The following is a 23,457-nucleotide window of genomic DNA, read 5'->3' as shown; positions in this document are numbered from 1 at the left end:
GATCAATTTAATGACCTCTTCCTCCTCAATGCCAGGTTTCCACCTTCTGCACAGGGAGTGGTAACCATATGCAAATTCACAGATACTCTTTCGCTCTTTGCACTCGATTCCTGACTCTGTCTGCCAGCTCATCTCTGTAGTCCTCAGACAGAAATGCAGAGGAAAACTTGGCCTCAAAGTCAGCCCAGGAGGTAGTGGTGAGATGTGCCACATCCCACCAGTCTCGAGCTGTCCCATGCAACACATTCCTCAGGGTGGCAAGGAGTTCCTTGTCAGCCAGGGGATTGAAGGCAAGAAAGTCACGACATCTTTCCAGATACATTAGCAGATCAGGAGTGTCATCCTTTTTCCCAAATATGGGAAATTGCAATTTAATGGGCATCGCCCCCACATGATGTCTACTCAAATCACCATGAACAAACGAGCTAGGGGTTATTGAGGAAGTAGAGGGAGAGGGAGTTATTGGACCATGAAAATGAACACCAGGCTGCATGGTGGATTGCATCCTGCAAGGGGTGGCTGCAGCATGGCCTTGTCTTGGCTGTTCAGAGGTGCCAGCTTGGCCCTCCGTGGTCTGAACAGAAGTGGACACCAGAGAAACTCTGTGCAAGGAGTTGTGCCTAATGCAGGCCATGTCCACAGGCACGTCATCCAACATTTTAACACAATTAGAGAGTTCTGTCTGCAAGTGGTCTACAGTGTTAACCATGGGAGAAAAAACAGAATTAACGTCCTTGAGGACCTCAGTGTGATAATGTTGCAGGCGCCATTGGAGAGTGGCAGTGCGTTGGTTTCGTTGGTAGTCAAACTGCCTGTCCATGGCACCAGTAATTTCCCGTCTTCCACTCTCACTGAGTTCTGTCAGCGTGGGGTTTAGAGTGCTCAGTGAGTTTCTGAATTCCATGGCACTCTTGTTGCTCTTCACTCAGACATTTGAATTTTTGGTGGATAAGAGTTTGGTGATGTTGTTGAGTCTGACGAATATCAAGGATGTCACCTTGAAGTTGTAAGACTACAACCTCTGGAGATAAACTAGACATTGGAGGAAGGTTGGGTGTCAGAGGGAGGGCTAGCTCAGTACTTCCACACAGATCCATGTCAATAAGTGAATAACTGGTTAGACCTGTGGCCTGTGGTCCAGACCGAGCATTCAGATTCCCAGGGCTCTGGCCCAAATCAACTCCATTATCTCCATTCCCATTATGATTTGTATTGTCAGCTTGATAGTCGGAATGTCCCTGTGTATTCCCATTGACAGGTATGACAAGGATGAGCACATTATCTTGGGGTGAATCCATTGTTTCAATTCCACACAAAATATTTACTTTGGTTAGTTCTCAATGTTGAGCTGTCCCATCTGGGGTGCCATTTTTTATGTAACGGTTTTGACTTGAGGTTATTATTTATAGGGGTGCCAGGTAGGTTGTGCCTACCAGAGAAAACATTGGTTTCTCCTTTTGGTTTGGGAGGGAATGAGTCCCATCTGGTCCGTCAAGTCTACATCAATACAAAGGACTTATGTAAAAGTCAGGATGGAAATACACTTTTCATAAACCCTTAAAACATTGGAGAGAACTTCAAAAACAACTGTATTCTTTTGCGTGGGTTGCATTACCAACATAAATGATTACACACACATATAATAATATAATACAATGAGTTCTGGTTCCTCCAGAAATGTCCTGTACCTCGGGCCTAAAAAGAGTCCAGCCCGTAAAGAAGTTCAGGGAGCTCAAGTGACCTTTGTCACCAATGTTTGTCCGTTCATTCAAGTGTAGCGTAAACCCAGTATTAATCATACAATCAATATAACAATTATTTTACCACACAACTTTAAAGCGTATCAACTCTTACCAAGTCCTCAACTACAACTAACTACACAAATCATCACAGTATATATCACATCAAAACAAATGAAATACCGTATACAAAAAGGTTGTAGTCAGTCGGTCAGTCAGACAATCCAATCCGCCAACAGATCTCCAGCGGAGAAAGGCCACGAAGAACGGAGAGGTGTAGTCCACGACACAAAGAGTGGATCCGATCCTGGGTAAACTCTATTAGGCTACAAAACACACGTTTAAAGGCAACAAAACAAACGGAATAGAGAAGCTTCGTGAACTGAGGGTTGAACACATCCTCATTCACGTCTCCATCACAACCCCACTTTTGCGCAGTTGATGCTGGCTATTTAATTGGGAATTAAAGGGAAATCGCCCTATTGGAAGGAGAAGCACTGAGAAGGTTCAGAAAATTCAGGGCCGTCACAATATATTTTTCCTAATCAATCTACACACAATACCCCATAATGATGAAGCAAAAACAGTTTTTTAGATTTTTTTCCACATTTTTTCAAAATAAAAAACTATTACATAAGTATTCAGACCTTTTACTCAGTTCTTTGTTGAAGCACCTTTGGCAGAGATTACAGCCTCGAGTCTTCTTGGGTATGACGCTACGAGCTTGGCACACCTGTATTTGGGGAGTTCTCCCATTCTTATCTGAATAGCTTCTCAGCTATTTTCATGTCTCTCCAGAGATCGATTGGGTTCAAGTCTGGGTTCTGGCCACTCAAGGACATTCAGAGACTTGTCCCAAAGCCACTCCTGCGTTGTCTTGGCTGTGTGCTTAGGGTCGATGTCTTGAAGGAAGGTTAACCTTGGTATTCAGGGCAAAGAGTTCAAGCCTATGGGTTTGTAGCTTCAACCCTGCAGCACACACACACACCAATTGATTAATGGATTGCAGAATGTATCTTTTTTTCTCTTGCTTTGTTTGCTTTTTTCCATATAATGTCTATCTCTGATAAGCTACCCAGGAATGAGCTGAAAATAGCCCATATGAATATATGTACTAGAATTAATATTAGAAATATGGTTAATGAAATAAATAACTTGCTAACATCAGATAACATTCATATATTAGCCATTTCTGATACTCACTTAGATAATTAATTTGATGATATAGCAGTAGCAATACAAGGATATAACATCTATAGAAGAGACAGAAATGCTTATGGGGGAGGTGTTGCTGTATATATTCAGAGTCATATTGCTTTGAGAAGATCTTATGTAGAGTGTTATTGAAGTGTTGTGGTTGCAGGTTCACTTGGCACATCTAAAGCCTTTTCTTTTGGGGTGTTGCTATAGGCCACCAAGTGCTAACAGTCAGTATCTAAATAATATGTGTGAAAAGCTTGATAGTTTATGTGATGTAAACAGAGAGGTCTACTTTCTTGGGGACCTGAATATTGACTAGTTTTCATCAAGCTGTCTGCTCAAGAGGAAGCTTCTCACTGTAACCAGTGGCTGTAATCTGGTTATTAATCAACCTACCAGAGTGTTTACAAACACTACAGTACCAAGATTATCCACATAATGTACCCATTAGATACAGTAATCCCAATATAGTGGCTATATACAGGAAAGCCAAAGTTCCAAAAGCTGGGCCTAAAATAGTATATAAGAGATTATACAAAATATTTTGCTGTGACTCTTATGTGGATGATGTTAAAAATATTTGTTGGTCTGATGTGATTAATAAGGAGCATCCAGATGCTGCATTTGATTAATTTATGAAATTGCTTCTTCCAATTATTGATAAACATGCACCTGTTAAGAAACTAACTGTTAGAACTGTTAAGGTTCCATGGATTGATGAGGAATTGAAAAAATGTATGGTTGAAAGAGATGGGGCAAATGAGTGGCTAATAAGTCTGGCTGCACATCTGACTTGCTTCAAATTGAGAAATGATGTGACTAAACTCAACAAAAAGAAGCCAAGATCAATGATATAAAGAATGATGGAAAAAAACTTGAGTACTTTAAATTACATTATGGGCAGAAAGTCAAATTCAACTCCATCTTTCATTGAATCAGATGACTTATTCATTATAAAACCATTTGATGTTGCCAATTATTTTAATGATTACTTCATTAGCAAAGTGGGAAAACTTAGGCAGGAAATGCTAACAACGAACAGTGAGCCATTGTACTCATGCATAAAAAAACAAATAATGAAAGAAAAGCATTGCAAGTTAGAATTTTGTAAAGTTAGTGTGGGAGAGGTGTAAAAATGATTGTTTTCGATCAATAATGATAAACCTCTTGGCATTGAAAACTTAGATGGAAAGCTACTGAGGATGGTAGCTGACACTATAGTCACTCCTATCTGTCATATCTTTAATCTGAGCCTAGAGTAAAGTCTTTGTCTGGAGGGAAGCCAAAGTAATTTCGCTACCCAAGAGTGGTAAAGCGGCCTTTATTGGTTCTAACAGCAGACCTATAAGCTTGCTGCCAGCTATTAGCAAACTGTTGGAAAAAATGGTTTTGACCAGATACAATGTTATTTCTCTGTAAACAAATTAACAACAGACTTCAGCATGCTTATGGAGAACGGCACTCAACATATACTGCACTGACACAAATGACTGATGATTGGTTGAAAGAAATTGATAATAAGAAGATTGTGGGAGCTATACTGTTAGATTTCAGTGCAGCCGTTGATATTATTGACCATAACCTGCTGTTGAAAAACGTATGTGACATGGCTTTTCAACCTCTGCCATATCATGGATTCTAAGCTATCTATCTAACATAACTCAAAGTGTTTTCTTTGATGGAAGCTTCTCTAATGTCAAACATATAAAATGTGGTGTACCGTAGGGCAGCTCCCTAGGCCCTGTACTCTTTTCTATTTTTTACCAATGACCTGCCACTGGCATTAAACAAAGAATGTGTATCCATGTATACTGATGATTCAACCATATATACATCAGCAACCACAGCTAATGAAGTCACTGAAACCATTAACAAAGAGTTGCAGTCTGTTTTGGAATGGTGGCCAGTAATAAACCGGTCCTGAACATCTCTAAATCTAAAAGCATTGTATTTGGTACTAATCATTCCCTCAACTGAACCTGGTAATGAATGGTGTGGCTTTTGAACAAGTTGAGAAGACTAAATTACTTGGCGTTACCTTAGATTGTAAACTGTCATGGTCAAAACATATAGATTCAATGGTTGTAAAGATGGAGAGAGGTCTGTAATAAAGAGATACTCTGCTTTTTTGACACCACACTCCAAAAAGTAAGTTCTGCAGGCTCTAGTTTAGTCTTATCTTGATTATTGTCCAGTTGTGTGGTCGAGTGCTGCAAGGAAATATCTAATTAATCTGCAGCTGGCCCAGAACAGAGCGGCATGTCTTGCTCTTCATTGTAATCAGAGGGCTGATATAAATACTATGTATGCTAGTCACTCTTGGCTAAGAGTTGAGTAGAGACACTGCATCACTTCTTCTTTTAATAAGGAACATTAATGTGTTGAAAATCCCTAATTGTTTGCATAGTCAACTTACACACAGCTCTGAGACACACACTTACCCCACCAGACATGGCAACAGGGGTATTTTCACAGTCCCCAAATCCAGAACAAATTCAAGAAAACGTATAGTATTATATAGAGCCCTTATTGCATGGAACTCCGTTCCATCTCATATTGCTCATATAAACAGCAAACCTGGTTTAAAAAAACAGATAAAGCAGCACCTCACGGCACAACGCCTCTCCCCTATTTGACCTAGATAGTTTGTGTGTAGTTCTGTCATTGAGCTGTTGTCTATTAATGTTCTGTATTATGTAATGTTTCATGTTTTGTGTGGGCCCCAGGAAGAGTAGCTGCTGCTTTTGAAACAACTAATGGGGATACTAATAAAATACAAAAATACCAATCTTGGTTTCATCAGACTAGAGAATCTTGTTTCTCATGGTCTGAGAGTCTTTATGTACTTTTTGGCAAACACCAAGTGGGCTGTCATGTGCCTTTTACTGAGGAGTGGCTTCCGTCAGGCTGTCATGTGCCTTTTCCTGAGGAGTGGCTTCCGTCAGGCCACCCTACCATAAAGGCCTGATTGGTGGAGTGTTGCAGAGATGGTTGTCCTTCTGGAAGATTCTACCATCTCCACAGAGGAACTCTAGAACTCTGTCAGAGTGACCATCGGTGTCACCCTGACCAAGGCCCTTCTCCCCCGATTTCTCAGTTTGGCCGGCGGCCAGCTCTAGGAAGAGTCTTGGTGGTTCCAAACTTCTTCCATTTAAGGCCACTGTGTTCTTGGGGACCTTCAATGCTGCAGAAATGTTTTGGTACCCTTCCCCAGATCCGTGCCTCAACACAATCCTGTCTCGGAGCCCTACGGACAATTCCTTCGACCTCATGGCTTGGTTTTTGCTCTGATATGCACTGTCAACTGTGGGACCTTTATATAGACAAGTGTGTGCCTTTCCAAATCATGTCCAATCAATTGACTTTACCACAGGTGGGCTCCAATCAAGTTGTAGAAACATCTCAAGGATGCTCAATGGAAACAGGATGCACCTGAGCTCAGTTTCGAGTCTCATAACAAAGGGTCTGAATACTTATGTAAATAAGGTAGTTATGTTTTTTGTTATAAATTTGCAAAAAAAATCTAAAAACCTGTTTTCGCTTTGTGATTATGGGGTATTGTGTGCAGATTGATAAGGGAAAAATAAATAAATAATTTAATCAATTATAGAATACAGTAACAAAGTAATACAGTAATAAAGTAACAAAATGTTGAAAAAAGTCAAGGGGTCTGAATACTATGCAAATGCACTGTAAAATAATGGAATTAGAAATCTAACACAAAAAAACTTTCTGGGCTAATAATGTAAGAGATAACACAACATTTGTTTTGCAAAACTGCAAAGTTTCTTAGGAGCTAGAAGCAGAGCTGCCATGTCTGTTGGCGCCATCTCATATAGCTGTAGAGATGTCACTAGGCTATGTTGAGCCAGCAATGGTAATGATCGCCTATCATAAATCGCCATGGTAAATGTTACTCTCAAATGTCTGACATACTGTAGGGCAACCTACAGGATAAACTTGAGTTTATAGTAGCGTTCTCTATACTGTTTTCCCATGCAGGAAGAAGAGTGCTCACTCCATAGGGTCCCCTGTGGAACAGTGGGTAGAGGATGCCGTTTGCAACTTTAGGGTTGTGGGTTCGACTCCCATGGGGGACCAGTACAAAAATGCCCCACTACAGTAAGTTGCTCTGGATAAGAGCCTCTGCTAAATTACTGAAACGTTTAAAAAAAATGCATTGGCATTAAGCTCTACATTCTGGTGATGCTTTTTACAGGATAACCTGCAGAGGGCAGCAATTTGTAACTTTTGGGACTTTGTTCTTTATCCTGCACACAAGCGCAACAGCAGCACTGAGTAAGATAACATCATTCTTAAAGGCACTTTGCAGGTATCATGACCCTCCTCCCAATGAGCCCATCCTCTCTGGCAGTTCTGGGCAGAAGGCACCTGTAAACACTGATTTAGGATTAGTGACTTTTCCCGAATTCTTACCTTCACCATAAGGGAAAGAAATGCAAAGCTGACCTTAGATCAGTGTCTCTGACAAAGGACTGACAAGAACGCAGAAATGGGTAATAGGGTCCATTAGGCTGGTCATCAGGTTGTCAGTGTGTCTGATACAGCCTAGATCCCTCTGAATGGTGATTCCTCCTTTCACCACGTCCTGTAACTGTTCATGTCTAGGCCTGACTCACCCTGACCTGTCTGAGAGATCAAATCAAATCACATTTTATTAGTCACATGCACCGAGTGTAGACCTAACAGTGAAATTCTTACTTATGAGCCCTAACTGACAGTGCAGTTTAAATAATTTAAAAAAATAACTAAAATACGAAATTAAAAGATACCTACCACTACGACCTTATGACCCCGAGTGACCTCACAACAAGTCAGTTGATTCCTTCTCATCGTCACACCAACTGAAGTATACACATCAATCCATTTGCGGAGGTTGAAAATCCCTCTTTGTAGGGTTTTCTAATCTCTCAGTGTTTCTGGTTGACTCTTTCTGACCGTTCATCTATTGGAGAGGAGTGACACCACCTTGTAACCCTTCACAGTCTTGTCTGTCGTCTCCCCTTGAAAGAGTCCCATGTCCGTTTCTCTGGTCTATTTCTCCCATAAAAGCAGGTTATGCCTCTCTCCGCCCACGTTCAATCTTACAATGATAGCCTATCTATATATATCCTCAGGATTTTGGTGCTTCCGGCATCGTACGATATGGGACAATGAATGTAATGGCATTGTGTGCTAACCAATGTACTTAGAATACCAGGCCCTTTCTAAGAATCTAAGAATACTAGAATAAGTTAAGCATACTATGATCCAATTAGTCCACTTGATGTCAAAAACTTCAAGTTCCATTTTTCAGACTTTAGCTTGGAGCTTTATGCCCCCTACTGGGGAAACATGTAAACTAGAAGTGGAGCTCCGGTATGGAAGAGGAGAGAAGTAATGGTGGAAATTCAGCTAGTACCATACACCCTGCATCCCATACACCCTGCATCCATCCATCTTTCTCTTTGTGCTACTGTCTGTGCCCTATAATGTTTGTACCATATTTTGTGCTGCTACCATGTTGTGTTGCTACCGTGTTGTTGTCATGTTGTGTTGCTGTCTTGCTATGTTCTGTCTTAGGTCTCTCTTTATGTAGTGTTGTGTTGTCTCGTCATGATGTGTGTTCTGTCCTATATTTATATGTAAATATATCTATATCTCTATATATGTATATGTATATATATCTATATATATATATATATATATATATATATATATACAGTGCCTTGCGAAAGATGAACGGTCAGAAAGAGTCAACCAGAAACACTGAGAGATTAGAAAACCCTACAAAGAGGGATTTTCAACCTCCGCAAATGGATTGATGTGTATACTTCAGTTGGTGTGACGATGAGAAGGAATCAACTGACTTGTTGTGAGGTCACTCGGGGTCATAAGGTCGTAGTGGTAGGTATCTTTTAATTTCGTATTTTAGTTATTTTTTTAAATTATTTAAACTGCACTGTCAGTTAGGGCTCATAAGTAAGAATTTCACTGTTAGGTCTACACTCGGTGCATGTGACTAATAAAATGTGATTTGATTTGATCTCTCAGACAGGTCAGGGTGAGTCAGGCCTAGACATGAACAGTTACAGGACGTGGTGAAAGGAGGAATCACCATTCAGAGGGATCTAGGCTGTATCAGACACACTGACAACCTGATGACCAGCCTAATGGACCCTATTACCCATTTCTGCGTTCTTGTCAGTCCTTTGTCAGAGACACTGATCTAAGGTCAGCTTTGCATTTCTTTCCCTTATGGTGAAGGTAAGAATTCGGGAAAAGTCACTAATCCTAAATCAGTGTTTACAGGTGCCTTCTGCCCAGAACTGCCAGAGAGGATGGGCTCATTGGGAGGAGGGTCATGATACCTGCAAAGTGCCTTTAAGAATGATGTTATCTTACTCAGTGCTGCTGTTGCGCTTGTGTGCAGGATAAAGAACAAAGTCCCAAAAGTTACAAATTGCTGCCCTCTGCAGGTTATCCTGTAAAAAGCATCACCAGAATGTAGAGCTTAATGCCAATGCATTTTTTTTAAACGTTTCAGTAATTTAGCAGAGGCTCTTATCCAGAGCAACTTACTGGCCCCCTTGAACTTTGCGACCTTTTGCCACATTTCAGGCTTCAAACATAAAGATATAAAACTGTATTTTTTGTGAAGAATCAACAACAAGTGGGACACAATCATGAAGTGGAACGACATTTATTGGATATTTCAAACTTTTTTAACAAATCAAAAACTGAAAAATTGGGCGTGCAAAATTATTCAGCCCCCTTAAGTTAATACTTTGTAGCGCCACCTTTTGCTGCGATTACAGCTGTAAGTCGCTTGGGGTATGTCTCTATCAGTTTTGCACATCGAGAGACTGAAATTTTTTCCCATTCCTCCTTGCAAAACAGCTCGAGTTCAGTGAGGTTGGATGGAGAACATTTGTGAACAGCAGTTTTCAGTTCTTTCCACAGATTCTCGATTGGATTCAGGTCTGGACTTTGACTTGGCCATTTTAACACCTGGATATGTTTATTTTTGAACCATTCCATTGTAGATTTTGCTTTATGTTTTGGATCATTGTCTTGTTGGAAGACAAATCTCCGTCTCAGTCTCAGGTCTTTTGCAGACTCCATCAGGTTTTCTTCCAGAATGGTCCTGTATTTGGCTCCATCCATCTTCCCATCAATTTTAACCATCTTCCCTGTCCCTGCTGAAGAAAAGCAGGCCCAAACCATGATGCTGTCACCACCATGTTTGACAGTGGGGATGGTGTGTTCAGGGTGATGAGCTGTGTTGCTTTTACGCCAAACATAACGTTTTGCATTGTTGCCAAAAAGTTCAATTTTGGTTTCATCTGACCAGAGCACCTTCTTCCACATGTTTGGTGTGTCTCCCAGGTGGTTTGTGGCAAACTTTAAACGACACTTTTTATGGATATCTTTAAGAAATGGCTTTCTTCTTGCCACTCTTCCATAAAGGCCAGATTTGTGCAATATACGACTGATTGTTGTCCTATGGACAGAGTCTCCCACCTCAGCTGTAGATCTCTGCAGTTCATCCAGAGTGATCATGGGCCTCTTGGCTGCATCTCTGATCTGTCTTCTCCTTGTATGAGCTGAAAGTTTAGAGGGACGGCCAGGTCTTGGTAGATTTGCAGTGGTCTGATACTCCTTCCATTTCAATAGTATCGCTTGCACAGTGCTCCTTGGGATGTTTAAAGCTTGGGAAATATTTTTGTATCCAAATCCGGCTTTAAACTTCTTCACAACAGTATCTCGGACCTGCCTGGTGTGTTCCTTGTTCTTCATGATGCTCTCTGCGCTTTTAACGGACCTCTGAGACTATCACAGTGCAGGTGCATTTATATGGAGACTTGATTACACACAGGTGGATTGTATTTATCATCATTAGTCATTTAGGTCAACATTGGATCATTCAGAGATCCTCACTGAACTTCTGGAGAGAGTTTGCTGCACTGAAAGTAAAGGGGCTGAATAATTTTGCACGCCCAATTTTTCAGTTTTTGATTTGTTAAAAAAGTTTGAAATATCCAATAAATGTCGTTCCACTTCATGACTGTGTCCCACTTGTTGTTGATTCTTCACAAAAAATACAGTTTTATATCTTTATGTTTGAAGCCTGAAATGTGGCAAAAGGTCGCAAAGTTCAAGGGGGCCGAATACTTTCGCAAGGCACTGTATATATATATATATATATATGTGTGTATTTTTATACACTGTATATATATATTTTTTAAATCCCAGCCCCCGTCCCCGCAGGAGGCCTTTTGGTAGGCAGTCATTGTAAATAAGAATGTGTTCTTAACTGACTTGCCTAGTTAAATAAAGGTATGTTTATATGCCCAGACTTGAGGTGGGATGATCTCTCTGTAATCCACGCCTGCCCAACGGCCCGCTGCCTGCTATAATTAGGGTCACTCGATCCGCCCCACTACGGGGGAGGGGGTGGGGGGTTAAATATATATACCTAATATATTTAAATATATTGGGAAAATGTATTTATCAGATATATAAATAAATAAAATATATGTACATTATTTGTAAATTGCATGTGTAAAATACACACCTCACAGAATGTTCTACCTCGATGATAATGTCGAGTCTCATTGACCTCTGGTACCTTAGCATTAGGTTTCCAAAGTTGCGTTTTCACTGATTGAAGTGGATTTAACAAGTGACATCAATAACCGACCATAGCTTTCACTTGGATTCACCTGGTCATGGAAAAAACAGGTGTTATTAATGTTTTGTATACTCAGTGTATAAACCTCTATGTAGAAGTATATGAAAATGGCCAATTTTGTAATATGTCCATATATTTTTGTACATACATTTAAATATGTACATATCAGGTTTAAACATATATTTCAATATCTGTAATTTACATATACGTAAATACATGTACATACATGTACATATACCTGGTGCCTGACACTGTGATTGTAATCTTCTCTGTTTAATCCATGTGGTGTTTTTAATCAAACTAAAGGGTTAGCCACACAGTGAAAACATCCACAGTTGATTTATAACCAGTTTAGCTCACTGTTGCTCATGGCAACAGACCCTCAAGGGTAGTTGTCTGTCTGTCTGTCAGACTGAAATCTCATGTATCTAAGAATTTGGACAGCTACAATATCAGTTCAATAAGCTTTGAACTCTTTACTAAGAATAACACATATTGTTATTTGCTAGCACAGCAGGCTGAGGTAGTAACCAATTAGGCCATTGACCAGCTGTCGAGGTCACAATTGATGTCACTCTTCCCCCTTGATGGTGATTAGTTAAGCATTAAGCATCTCCTCATTGATTGACTCGCTGGGAAAGAGAGAATTGATCGGCTATTTAAAACCACTCACTTGTATTGACCGTAATGTATTGACTAACACTGGCTGGAGTCTCCTGTTTGGAGATTTGAACCTTTACGCTAACAAATCTAAGATGGAAAACATCAGGGCACAGTTTCCCAAAAGCATCGAAGGAGCATCGTTAAATCTCTGAGCTGTTTCCCAAAAACATTGTTATTAAAGTTGCACTTGAAAACGCTCTTAATCTAACGACCGCCTCAGACCACTAGTAGAAAAGCTAAGTCAAATCAAATCAAATGTATATATATAGCCCTTCGTACATCAGCTGATATCTCAAAGTGCTGTACAGAAACCCATCCTAAAACCCCAAACAGCAAGCAATGCAGGTGTAGAAGCACGGTGGCTAGGAAAACCTCCCTAGAAAGGCCAGAACCTAGGAAGAAACCTAGAGAGGAACCAGGCTATGAGGGGTGGCCAGTCCTCTTTTGGCTGTGCCGGGTGGAGATTTTAACAGAACATGGCCAAGATGTTCCAATGTTCATAGATGACCAGCAGGGTTAAATAATAATAGTCACAGTGGATGTCGATGGTGCAACAGGTCAGCACCTCAGGAGTAAATGTCAGTTGGCTTTTCATAGCCGATCATTCAGAGTATCTCTACCACTCCTGCTGTCTCTAGAGAGTTGAAAACAGCAGGTCTGGGACAGGTAGCACGTCCGGTGAACAGTGCGTCGTTAGATGCTTTTTTGCCCTCCCAAGTCACTTTATACACAGAAGATCTCCGCTAAACATAGAATCCCATGTTTGATCTGTCTCTCTGTGACTGCTGATAACTTCACAACAAAGTTGACTACAAATACAAAGTTGCCTACAGTAGGCTATAGGCCTATGTAAATCATATTGCAATTTAACGTTCAATCAATTTAGTTCTATTTTGATACTTGTATGCTACTGTCTGTAATTTGTCTCAATATATTTCATGATGTGTAACAACATGTGCGCAATGATGTGCAAAATCTTGATTTAGTGCATTATTAAAGAGTAAGCATTATAATAAGCTGCCTAATATTTGCAGTGATAGGTGATAATATCTTTCTAGTAGCTGATCCATCGTCAGTACTGTGGAATAATTAGAATGTTAAGGTAAGATTTGAATAGAGAAAGCTGATCCGAGAGCAGCATTGCCTTTCGATCATATCCGTATCAACCCAGGCCTCAATGACGCACTTAGCGAACGTTCTCTCTGCGTGGTGTTTTGGGAAACCTATTTAACATCTTCGGCCGTTGTAGGAAAGATGCATCGTTAAAACGCTCGTAAGCCTAAATGCCAACACTTTTGGGAAACCGGGCCCAGGTTAATTATTCCTGGCAATGATTAGCTAGCGAAGCATGGCTGTAGATCTAAGTGATCTGTTGTGGTATTGATATAGCTGTGGACCCCAGGAAGAGTAGATGCTGCTTCTGCAAAGGCTAATGAGGATCCAAATAAACAAAACAGCTACCAACAGCGAGCCCCTAACTACCAAAACTACCTAGCAGGTAATTTGGAACACATTCAGGTAGACATGTCATAAAAAGAACTGACAAGATTCCTTACTCTACATGTAATAGAGCCATGTCTGTTCTACTAAATATATTTCTATCTGAGTGTTCCACACCACTGTGCCCTACTTCCTTTACAGGTATCCTGAGGGAAAGACGATGTGGAGAAAAGCTGCAGTCTAAAAGAGATTGGACCATAGCTTAAGCCAGGCCTGTTATAAGGTCTAACTGGACTATATGGCAGACAGACGGTGTACTGTACCCTCCTCACACCTCATGGGTAGCTCAGTACTGGGCCCCATGCCAGCCTGACACTGCACCATGCTGTATCCTGGAGGCCAGAGCTCATATCCAGTGTTGTGTGTGTGTAACATGCCTCAGTCAATCAGTAGCCTTAAATAAGAAGGGAACAGTTGAGGGGAACATGTTCTAGGGGGAGAAAATAGCCTGATAATTGCTCCTGACATTTGATGAGTTCCAGAGTGGCACAAGGTGTGGCTGTGACAAGATACGCTCTCTGTCATTTTTAGTATGACCGTCCCTAGCGACGTGATGTCATAGACGGGACAACAACATGGGCCACTGCAACTAGTGGGGCCTTTTTTAACCAATTGGAACTCAATTAACTTTTATTCTTTCACTAGCTCACATTTAGCAGGGAACCCAGTACTTGTGCCGTCTTATCCAATCCTTCGACCTCATGGCTTGGTTAATGCTCTGACATGCACTGTCAACTGTGGGACCTTATATAGACAGGTGTCTGCCTTTACAAACCATGTCAAATCAATTGAATTTACCCCAGGTGGACTCCAATCAAGTTGTAGAAACATCTCAAGGATGATCAATGGAAACAGGATGCACCTGAGCTCAGTTTTGAATCTTATAGCAAAGGGTCTGAATACTTATGTAAATAACATATTTCTGTGTTTTTATGTTTTATAAATTAGCAAAAATGTCTAAAAATCTATTTTTGCTTTGTCATTATGGGGTATTGTGTGTAGATTGATGAAGGGGGAAAAAACAATTTCATCAATTTTACAATAAGGCTGTAATGTAACAAAATGTGGAAAAAGTGAAGGGGTCTGAATAGTTTCCGAATGCACTGTATATGTTCAATCCAGAAATGGTTCATCCAATCAGCCTAAAACCTAATCCCTTCTTTATTCACTAGCTCACCAGCAATATGTCTCACACCAGGCTTAGTCTGGACCTCAGGCTGAGCAGGTCCAGCCTCCTCTGACAAGTTTAGAAGCTGGGGATTCACCCTGTAACACCCCAGCTATAGGATTCCACAGGCACGGCACTTTCGGACATTAAAATGAGGCCTTTTCATCTGCTGCTGAGTGTCTAATGCAGCAGGGACGCTCATCCATCACTCCAGACCTAATGTACTGTGTATAGACGCAGCGAGTGGCCAATGCTCCCCGCCTGCTCTGTGGCTTTAGGAGTCTGAGCAGGATACAATCAGACCAACCATTTCATGTGTGTATTTGTTTACTTAAGCCCGATCACTACCACTACACCTACATACACCTGTCTCATCCTGAAATCTGTACAATTTTAGAAAAAAGGGTTCCAAAAGGGTTCTTCGGCTGTCCCCTTAGAAGAACCCTTTTTGGTTCCAGGTAAAACCCTATGCGGTTCCATGTAGAACCCTTTCCACAGAAGGTTCTACATGGAACCGCATAGGGTTTTACCTGGAACCAAAAAGAGTCCTTTCAAAGGGTTCCCCTATGGGGACAGCCGAAGAACCCTTTTAGTTTCTAGATAGCACACTTTTTTCTAAGAGTGTACCTATTTCTACCTGTCTGTGAGAGGAGTCTATCAGCTGTTTTCACAACGCACTACCCAAAGACCATTGTGTGATTTGACTTGATTGTAGGGAAAAAGGAATGTTGAACTGTGTAAATACTGCAGTGCAGGCTTGTTTTGACAGAGCTCGTGGTCACTCTGGTAGCTAGGCCAGAAGGTCTCAAGAGGGACTAGTAAACAACTCACTTCTCTGCCTCCCTACATATTCTCTAACTGGGTAGAGAAAAGTCCCTACAGCTCTGAATTCTCCTTCAACCCACAGATACAACGACTGCAGTGCAGCTTGAAGCTATGCTGTGATTCTAAATGACAAATAGAGGATTAAAAATAAACATGCTGATATTTAGCCACGTTGTGGCTGGCAGGCAGAAGGAGGAGGAGATGTGGGGGTGAACAACATTAGAATTTCTCTTCAGATATATATATATATAGAGAGAGCTCTTTTCCCAGAGACTACACCAGTGGCATTCTGTGAGGAAACAGGATACCTGGTCTAAAAAGGAAGCAACCTCGCTGCTCTTTGGGGAGCTACATGTGCTTGGCTCGAGTCCCACTGGCACTGGTCAACCCTGCTACAGCCCCCATCTCAACCCCCTCTCTAGCCACTGTCTCTCTGACCATCCCCCATCTCAACCATCTCTATAGACACTGTCTCTCTGACCAGCCCCCATCTCAACCCCCTCTCTAGCCACTGTCTCTTTGACCAGCCCCCATCTCAACCCCTCTCTAGCCACTGTCTCTCTGACCATCCCCCATCTCAACCCCCTCTCTAGCCACTGTCTCTTTGACCAGCCCCCATCTCAACCCCCTCTGTAGCCACTGTCTCTCTGACCATCCCCCATCTCAACCCCTTCTCTAGCCACTGTCTCTCTGACCATCCCCCATCTCAACCCCCTCTCTAGACACTGTCTCTCTGACCATCCCCCATCTCAACCCCCTCTCTAGCCACTGTCTCTTTGACCAGCCCCCATCTCAACCCCCTCTAGCCACTGTCTCTTTGACCATCCCCCATCTCAACCCCCTCTCTAGCCACTGTCTCTTTGACCAGCCCCCATCTCAACCCCCTCTCTAGCCACTGTCTCTCTGACCATCCCCCATCTCAACCCCCTCTCTAGCCACTGTCTCTCTGACCAGCCTCCTCCATGGCCTCCCTCAGACCACATGATGGACAAACCACAAGACCTGGTCCAGCACTAACACACTGGGTTCAGTGAGTCCAGGGCTTGGTGCTATTGGATTTATTGAATTACAGTACCAGTCAAAAGTTTGGACACATCTACTCGTTCAAAGATTTTTTACATTTTTTAAAAACTATTTTCTACATTGTAGAATATTAGTGTAGACATCAAAATTATGAAATAACACATGGAATCATGTAGAAAATAGTAAAAATAAAGAAAAACCCTTGAATGAGTAGGTGTATCCAAACGTTTGACTGGTACTGTAGGTGTGGTTGTGGTTGTGCTGAGCTGGAACAAAAGCCTGCATGCACAGTATCAATGTCCACAGCAGTAGGAGGGGCAGCTTGTGGGGTATGTTGGTTTTAATGCAGTCAACACCTGTGTCAACTTTCTGAAGAAACTCCCTGTGTGGTTTCAGTTCATCTGCAATTGGGGCCAAAGAAGTGTTACTGCAGAATCCAACTACTGTCATGAGGAGACAGATGAAGTGTTGATGAAGCCTGGCAAACACCCCGTCCAGCCCCCCTTAAACCCTTAGTGAAGGGATTTGAAGGGAGGAGTCTACAGCCATGGTTGGTATTAGGGGCCACGGCCTCACAGCTCATGTTAATGAGACAGAATGATGGTGGCAGTAACGTGAAGATCTCACTGCCTGCAGACATGGCTTCATATCTGGCCTCACAGCAGCATCAGCTGTACCTGTTCATGTATTCATTTGATACCTGCACGGACACACACACACACACACACACACACACACACACACACACACACACACACACACACACACACTCTGAAGGTAAACAGATCACTAACCCAATTCCCCTCTAGCTCTAGACAGCAGGAGGTGCTTGTCAGTCTGATGTACTGACTACTGCCCCACTTCCCCCAAACTGTCAATCACACTGAAGGAACCAGACGGCAGAGCATGCTAGTGCCAAACCAAGGTAACAATCTCTATGGTAACCATGGGCTCAACACTGCATCAGTACCCCATCCAATCCATCACTACACAAATGGCCCAATGGAATTTATAAGCCCAAATCCCTGGGCTCTGCTGATTCAGCTGTTCCTTGATCCCTCTCTCCTCACCCCCTGTCTCCCTTGTTCATCCCATACATACTGTACACTCCTACTGGGACTTCATATGTAACCTGGGCATACACCAGTGGAGGCTGGTGAGGGGAGGGCAGCTCATATTAATGACGGTTTGATACTGTTCCATTACTATGAGCCCGATCTTTGATTTAAAGTTTTACCAGCCACTGTCATACACACACTCCCTAGGCCCAAGCTGCCACACCACATCCACACACCCTCAGACCCTCCCTAGGCCCTAGCTGTCTCACCACATCCACACACTCTCAGACCCTCCCTAGGCCCTAGCTGTCTCACCACATCCACACACTCTCAGACCCTCCCTAGGCCCTAGCTGTCTCACCACATCCACACACCCTCAAACCCTCCCTAGGCCCTAGCTGTCTCACCACATCCCAGGCTTACAGTCAGATTACAACGCCTGAGGAGGCAGGCACCACGGACAGGCCACGCCATGCCAGAAATACTTTAAGAAATGAGGAGATGGGAAACTCATTGGCCAATGAATAGAGGAAAGTACTATGCTGCCCCACCCAGCAGACTGTCAACCAATCAGGCTTATGTTGTCATCCAGTTGTTAGCTAATTGTCAAGCATTCTCTTCTAAAAAGTGGTATGAAGGTATGAGTCGAAAAAGTAAGTATGAAATGTCACGATTTCAAAGCTATATGATATTACAGAGAACAAGTTAATTATCTCACATCTCAGAAAATATTTGTAATGTCGTGCTTCTTGTTCACGTAATTCATGCTAATGTTGGATTTTGGAGCTGGTGCCCAATTGACTCCCACTGACTCCTTGAAGGAGGGCACTCCTTGGCAACATACACAATGGTCGTTAATATGAATTCAATGACGTTTCCCATCTCTTAAGTTCTTAAAGTATTTCAGGTCAGGCCTGGTTGTATGTGTTAGCCTGTCGCTTGGACTCACAAACCACTCTGTTGGGTCTCAGGCCTTTTAAAAGTTCATATGGAGCATTGCTGAGTGTCCTTCTGTCAGGACAAATATTTTCTTACAGCACAGATTAGTGTTGGGTTTAGGTTTAGTGTTAGGCTTATATCAGGGGCATGTCTAGAGAAGAGCATGGAGCTTCGTCAGGTTATAGATGAAGGAAGACAGACACAGACCATTCCTGTGTTTTGCATGGATTGATGACCTCTAATGTTCAGACTCAACACTGGAGGGATTTGACATAAAGTTCTGAACTACAGTTAGCAGGTTAGACGAGGGGAGAGGCAGTCACTGACTAACACTATAGCTGTTTGTTTCCTGAATGCCTTGGTGACACTAAATGTTCAGACTTTAACACTAGAGGGATTGACATAAATGCCTGAACTATAGAAAGTATGTCCACGAGGAGAAAGGTAGGCGTTGACGCCGAATGATTTGGTGATCGTTAATGTTCACACTTAAGGCAAGAGGGATCAACCTAAAAGGTCTGTACTGTCACCGAAGATGATGTGGTCCTTTTCATGTTACACAAACATCCAATGTGCTTTACCACTGTAGGGTTGCCATGCCAAACCCTGGAGCCTCCTGGGAATTGATAACATAAATGTAAACAATGTTGAAGGAGTTCTAATGGTCTTTAAGTTAGGAACCCTGAACGACCGACTCCTCTTGGGTCACATATTGACCATACTGTACCCACTAAATGAGCTACTCTAAACGTGAGAATGACCTGCTCTAGCTTGAGAAATGACGACCAAACACAGAGGGGCTTGCTTTGGGCGCCATGTTTGCGCCAGTCTGATCCACAGCCAGAAGAATCTGGTCGCTGCTAAAATGTATTGATGACGGCCAGGCATCTGCCTCCCTCTCCCTGCTCTGGGGCGACACGTTCAAAACGGAGCTGCTAGGTGAAGGCCTGATAACCCCATCTGGCTCGGCCCCTCCATATCCCCCACAGCCCCCTGGTGATCTGAGACGCACAGGGCCCTGAGCCTGGACGCGCTGCCCTTAGGAAATACCCTGCTGCTGTCACTGTACCACTTCAATGTAGAACATCCATAGCCCATCTTTGTTGACCTTTGTCTTTGATGTGTGGTAAGGAAATTGACTAGAAGGTAATCAGAACTTAACGTCACTATTGCCCAGTGGACTAAGTGGTAAATACTTCCTGCACTTCTCAGTTGACAATCGATAAATATGTTCATATTAGCTGCAGTCAATCACATGGGATTTTGACTGGAAACTGACTCTTAGAAAAAAGGGTTCCAAAAGGGTTTTCCAGCTGTCCCCATTGGATAACCATTTTTGGTTCCAGGTATTACCTTTTGGGTTACAGGTAGAACCATCTGTGGAAAGGGTTCTAGATGGAACCCAAAAGGGTTACACCTGGAACCAAAAGGGTTCTTCAAAGGGATATGCTATGGGGACAGCCAAAGAACCCTTTCGGTTCTAGACAGCACCTTTTTTTCAGTACAATATTTTATCCAGATACACAAACATAACATCAATACTCATGCAGATATGCATGTCAAATCAACAGGAGTCAATAGGATTGATAGTGGATCTGTAAACCAACTCCCTCAGCTGACCTCACTAAGAATACAACAGTGAGCAGAGTGGTCTATGTGGTCACTACATGTTCCCTTCATGCAGTCTACCTGCCCTGTCTGATTAGCCACAACATCGTCACAGCAACACCCACTCAACACCAGCCTGTCTCCATACACTGCAGAATGCACATGATAAACTGAATGGAATACTGTAGACAAAGAGGGTTGTCATGGGTACAGAGAGAGAAGTCCATGTAGTTTGACCTCCCTCTCTGGGTTTAGCTGCAGCGTGTAGCTGACAACCAGTCTTACCTCAGAGAGCGGTGAGTCAAAGCTGTAGTCCAGACTGCTGCTTGCTGCTACTGCTGCAGTGTCACTGTGTTGCTCTGTAGCCCCCTGCCAGCAGAGAGGAAATGTTATCCAGTGTGTAGTGTTTCCACGTCTTCCTTCCCTGATCGAGCCCTTTTTCTCCTCTCCTGTGTCCTCAGCTTGCCTCTGTCTGTACAATCCAGTAAGAGCGATGGGGGAGGAGGAGGGGGGTGAATCACTCTCCCGCCGATATAACGGAGAGAGGGAGCGTGCCTGGGAGAGAGAGAGACAGAAAGAGGGGGAATGAGACGCTGCTGTGATAGAGGACTGGATAGAAGGACAGTGTGGTGCAGTGGAGAGAAATGACTAGGGAGGGAGTGAAGGAGAGAGAGAGAGAGGGAGTGAAGGAGAGAGAGAGGGAGGGAAGGAGAGAGAGAGGGAGGGAGGGAAGGAGAGAGAGGGGGAGGGAGGGAAGAAGAGAGAGAGGGAGGGAGGGGGTAAAGGGACAGATAGGACCTGGCATGCAGATATCTGCCTCGCTGCTAAATTTAACCTACCCTTAATGACACACAAACACAACACACACACACACACACACACACACACACACACACACACACACACACACACACACACACACACACACACACACACACACACACACACACACACACACACACACACTTGGCCAGATGGTCCTGTCAGGGAACTGATCCCTAAGGAGTCTGGGACTGTCCCCGTGGAGACAGAGAGAGAGGAAGGAAAGAGGAAGAAGAGAGGGGGGGGGGGGTGTAACTTGTTTCAAGTGCCCAGGGGTAGGTTAGTCAGTTTGGGATTGGTTGATTGTTGTTTTATGAAGAGCGTGAAAAGCTTGACAAGGGAACATGAAGTATAGACAGTTCCCAAGTTGAAAGAGACTGGCCAGTAAGACCCAAATAGCATCTACCATACACATCCTATAGTTCTATATGTCATTCTATGGAATCTACCTTCATCAGGACAGCTTTGGAAAGCTGATCCCTTTATGTAGTCAGGAACTTAGTTTTACTGAGGACACTGGTACCCACATCACCCACAGCTTAAACAATAGGTGACACAAGGTGACAGAGTAAAATGCATTGTAGGTTTTATTTGACTCAGGTGGTCTATTCTGGATGACAATAGAGTCCGGGTGACCATGTCACCTGCTCTGGTATTTGATTTGCATGTGGGGAATCAAAATGGTGGTCTGATAGGAGCATAGCAGTATTCAAAACAATGTCAAGATTCTATGATCATTTGCCAGTCAACTCTGAAAATAATTGTATTATTTTATTTTTCAAAGAATCACTGAATTTCACAGCATGTTTTTCCCCTTTAAAACCCAGCATTCTATTCCAGAAGTATACTGTTCTACGCTTGGACCTTCACTGAGGCATGCTCTCCTGTGGGACTGTTTTCTGTCCGACCACGGCAACCACGGGACTACATCTCAGACTCCTTTCAATGTGTCCTTGGCTCCGTGCGGGTCTGTGTTTTCCATCAGTGAGCAGTGCGGTGTGTGTGTGGGTGGGAAGGCTTTTCCTCTGGCCTTCTCCTGAGTAGCAGTGGTGTCAATGTTTCAGTGTCTGGAAGTGCGTCTGGACTGACACAAACTGCGTGTGTGGTGAGGTAAAGGCACATTCGAGGCTTCCATTGTGTCAGTCCCCAGCCGTCATCGGAACCTCTCCTTGGCACATACACATACATCTGGTCAGAAACAGACTAAAAGGTGGGCCTCACAGTGCCTGCTAGGGGAGGTAGAAAATATCCCCTTATAGATTTAGATCTCAATGGGCTCCCATCAACTCTGACATTATCTACAATGTGCTGGGGGTTGTCATGGAGACGCAGCGTGGCCTGTACTATCAGAGCCACCTGTTGTCCTACTCAGGAGAACAATAACGCAGGACAGTATGACAATGCACACTCAGTCCCCACTGTAAAATAAACTGTTGGAATACAGGAAAATAGATTATATAGCCAGGCTAACTTATTCCAGAGAGTTGAGAGGAGGCTCTTTATAGTGTGTGCAGTTCAAAAACACATTGAGTTGCCAACTACACACATCATTCATCAACTCACTATGAACTCTGAGGGACGTTCCTGTCTAGCCTGACTCCCAACTCTGTTTATGCTGTCTTGTGCAACTTTGGCGTGACGTTGACATAGCGGTTGTCAAGACAGCACAAACAGATGAGGGACTCAGGCTAGTTCCTGTGCCCTCAGATATAACTAGTTCATCGTTGGCCATACTAGAGAAATGTGTAGTTTGAAATTAAATAAGTTTGCTAATATGAGTGATTGTTGAGGCCCACAAATCACAAGCATCACAAAATGAACCTCACTGACAGCTCCCAGCGTGGTCCAGCTGAATGTGCAGGGCTAGAAGTTTCCACCTGCCCATCATCTTTCATCGTCACCCAGCCTGCCGGGAGCCTTGCAGGAGGGGGAAGGCTATTCCCATCACACCTTGCAGGAGGGGGAAGGCTATTCCCGTCGCATCCCTGATCTGAGCCATGATCCATCCCACTGAGTATATGTATATATAACACCTCCACCTGGAGAGGAAGGGAGAGAGAGTGAGAGGGGGAGAGAGAGTGAGAGGGAGGGAGAGAGGGAGGGAGGAGGGAGGGAGGGGAGAGAGAGAGAGAGAGAGAGAGAGAGAGAGGAGGGAGAGAGAGGAGAGAGAGAGAGAGAGAGAGAGGGAGGGAGGGAGGAGGGAGCGAGGGGGAGAGA

At 43.2% G+C, this 23,457-nt stretch overlaps 1 protein-coding gene across 1 annotated transcript in view; it reads right to left on the bottom strand.

Moving 5' to 3' along the window:
- Positions 1-21,049, bottom strand: part of LOC112255115 (filamin A-interacting protein 1-like) — an 87,543-nt gene extending 66,494 nt beyond the window's left edge. The window contains 1 exon segment of the mRNA XM_042296683.1: positions 20,704-21,049. The gene's annotated coding sequence lies outside the window, so the exon portion shown is untranslated.
- Between the last annotated feature and the right edge of the window lie 2,408 nt (positions 21,050-23,457).

This window comes from Oncorhynchus tshawytscha, linkage group LG14 (genome assembly GCF_018296145.1).
Source record: "Oncorhynchus tshawytscha isolate Ot180627B linkage group LG14, Otsh_v2.0, whole genome shotgun sequence".
NCBI lineage: Eukaryota > Metazoa > Chordata > Actinopteri > Salmoniformes > Salmonidae > Oncorhynchus > Oncorhynchus tshawytscha.
Note: the sequence above shows the minus strand (reverse complement) of the source record. Positions and strands in the feature narration are given on the sequence as shown.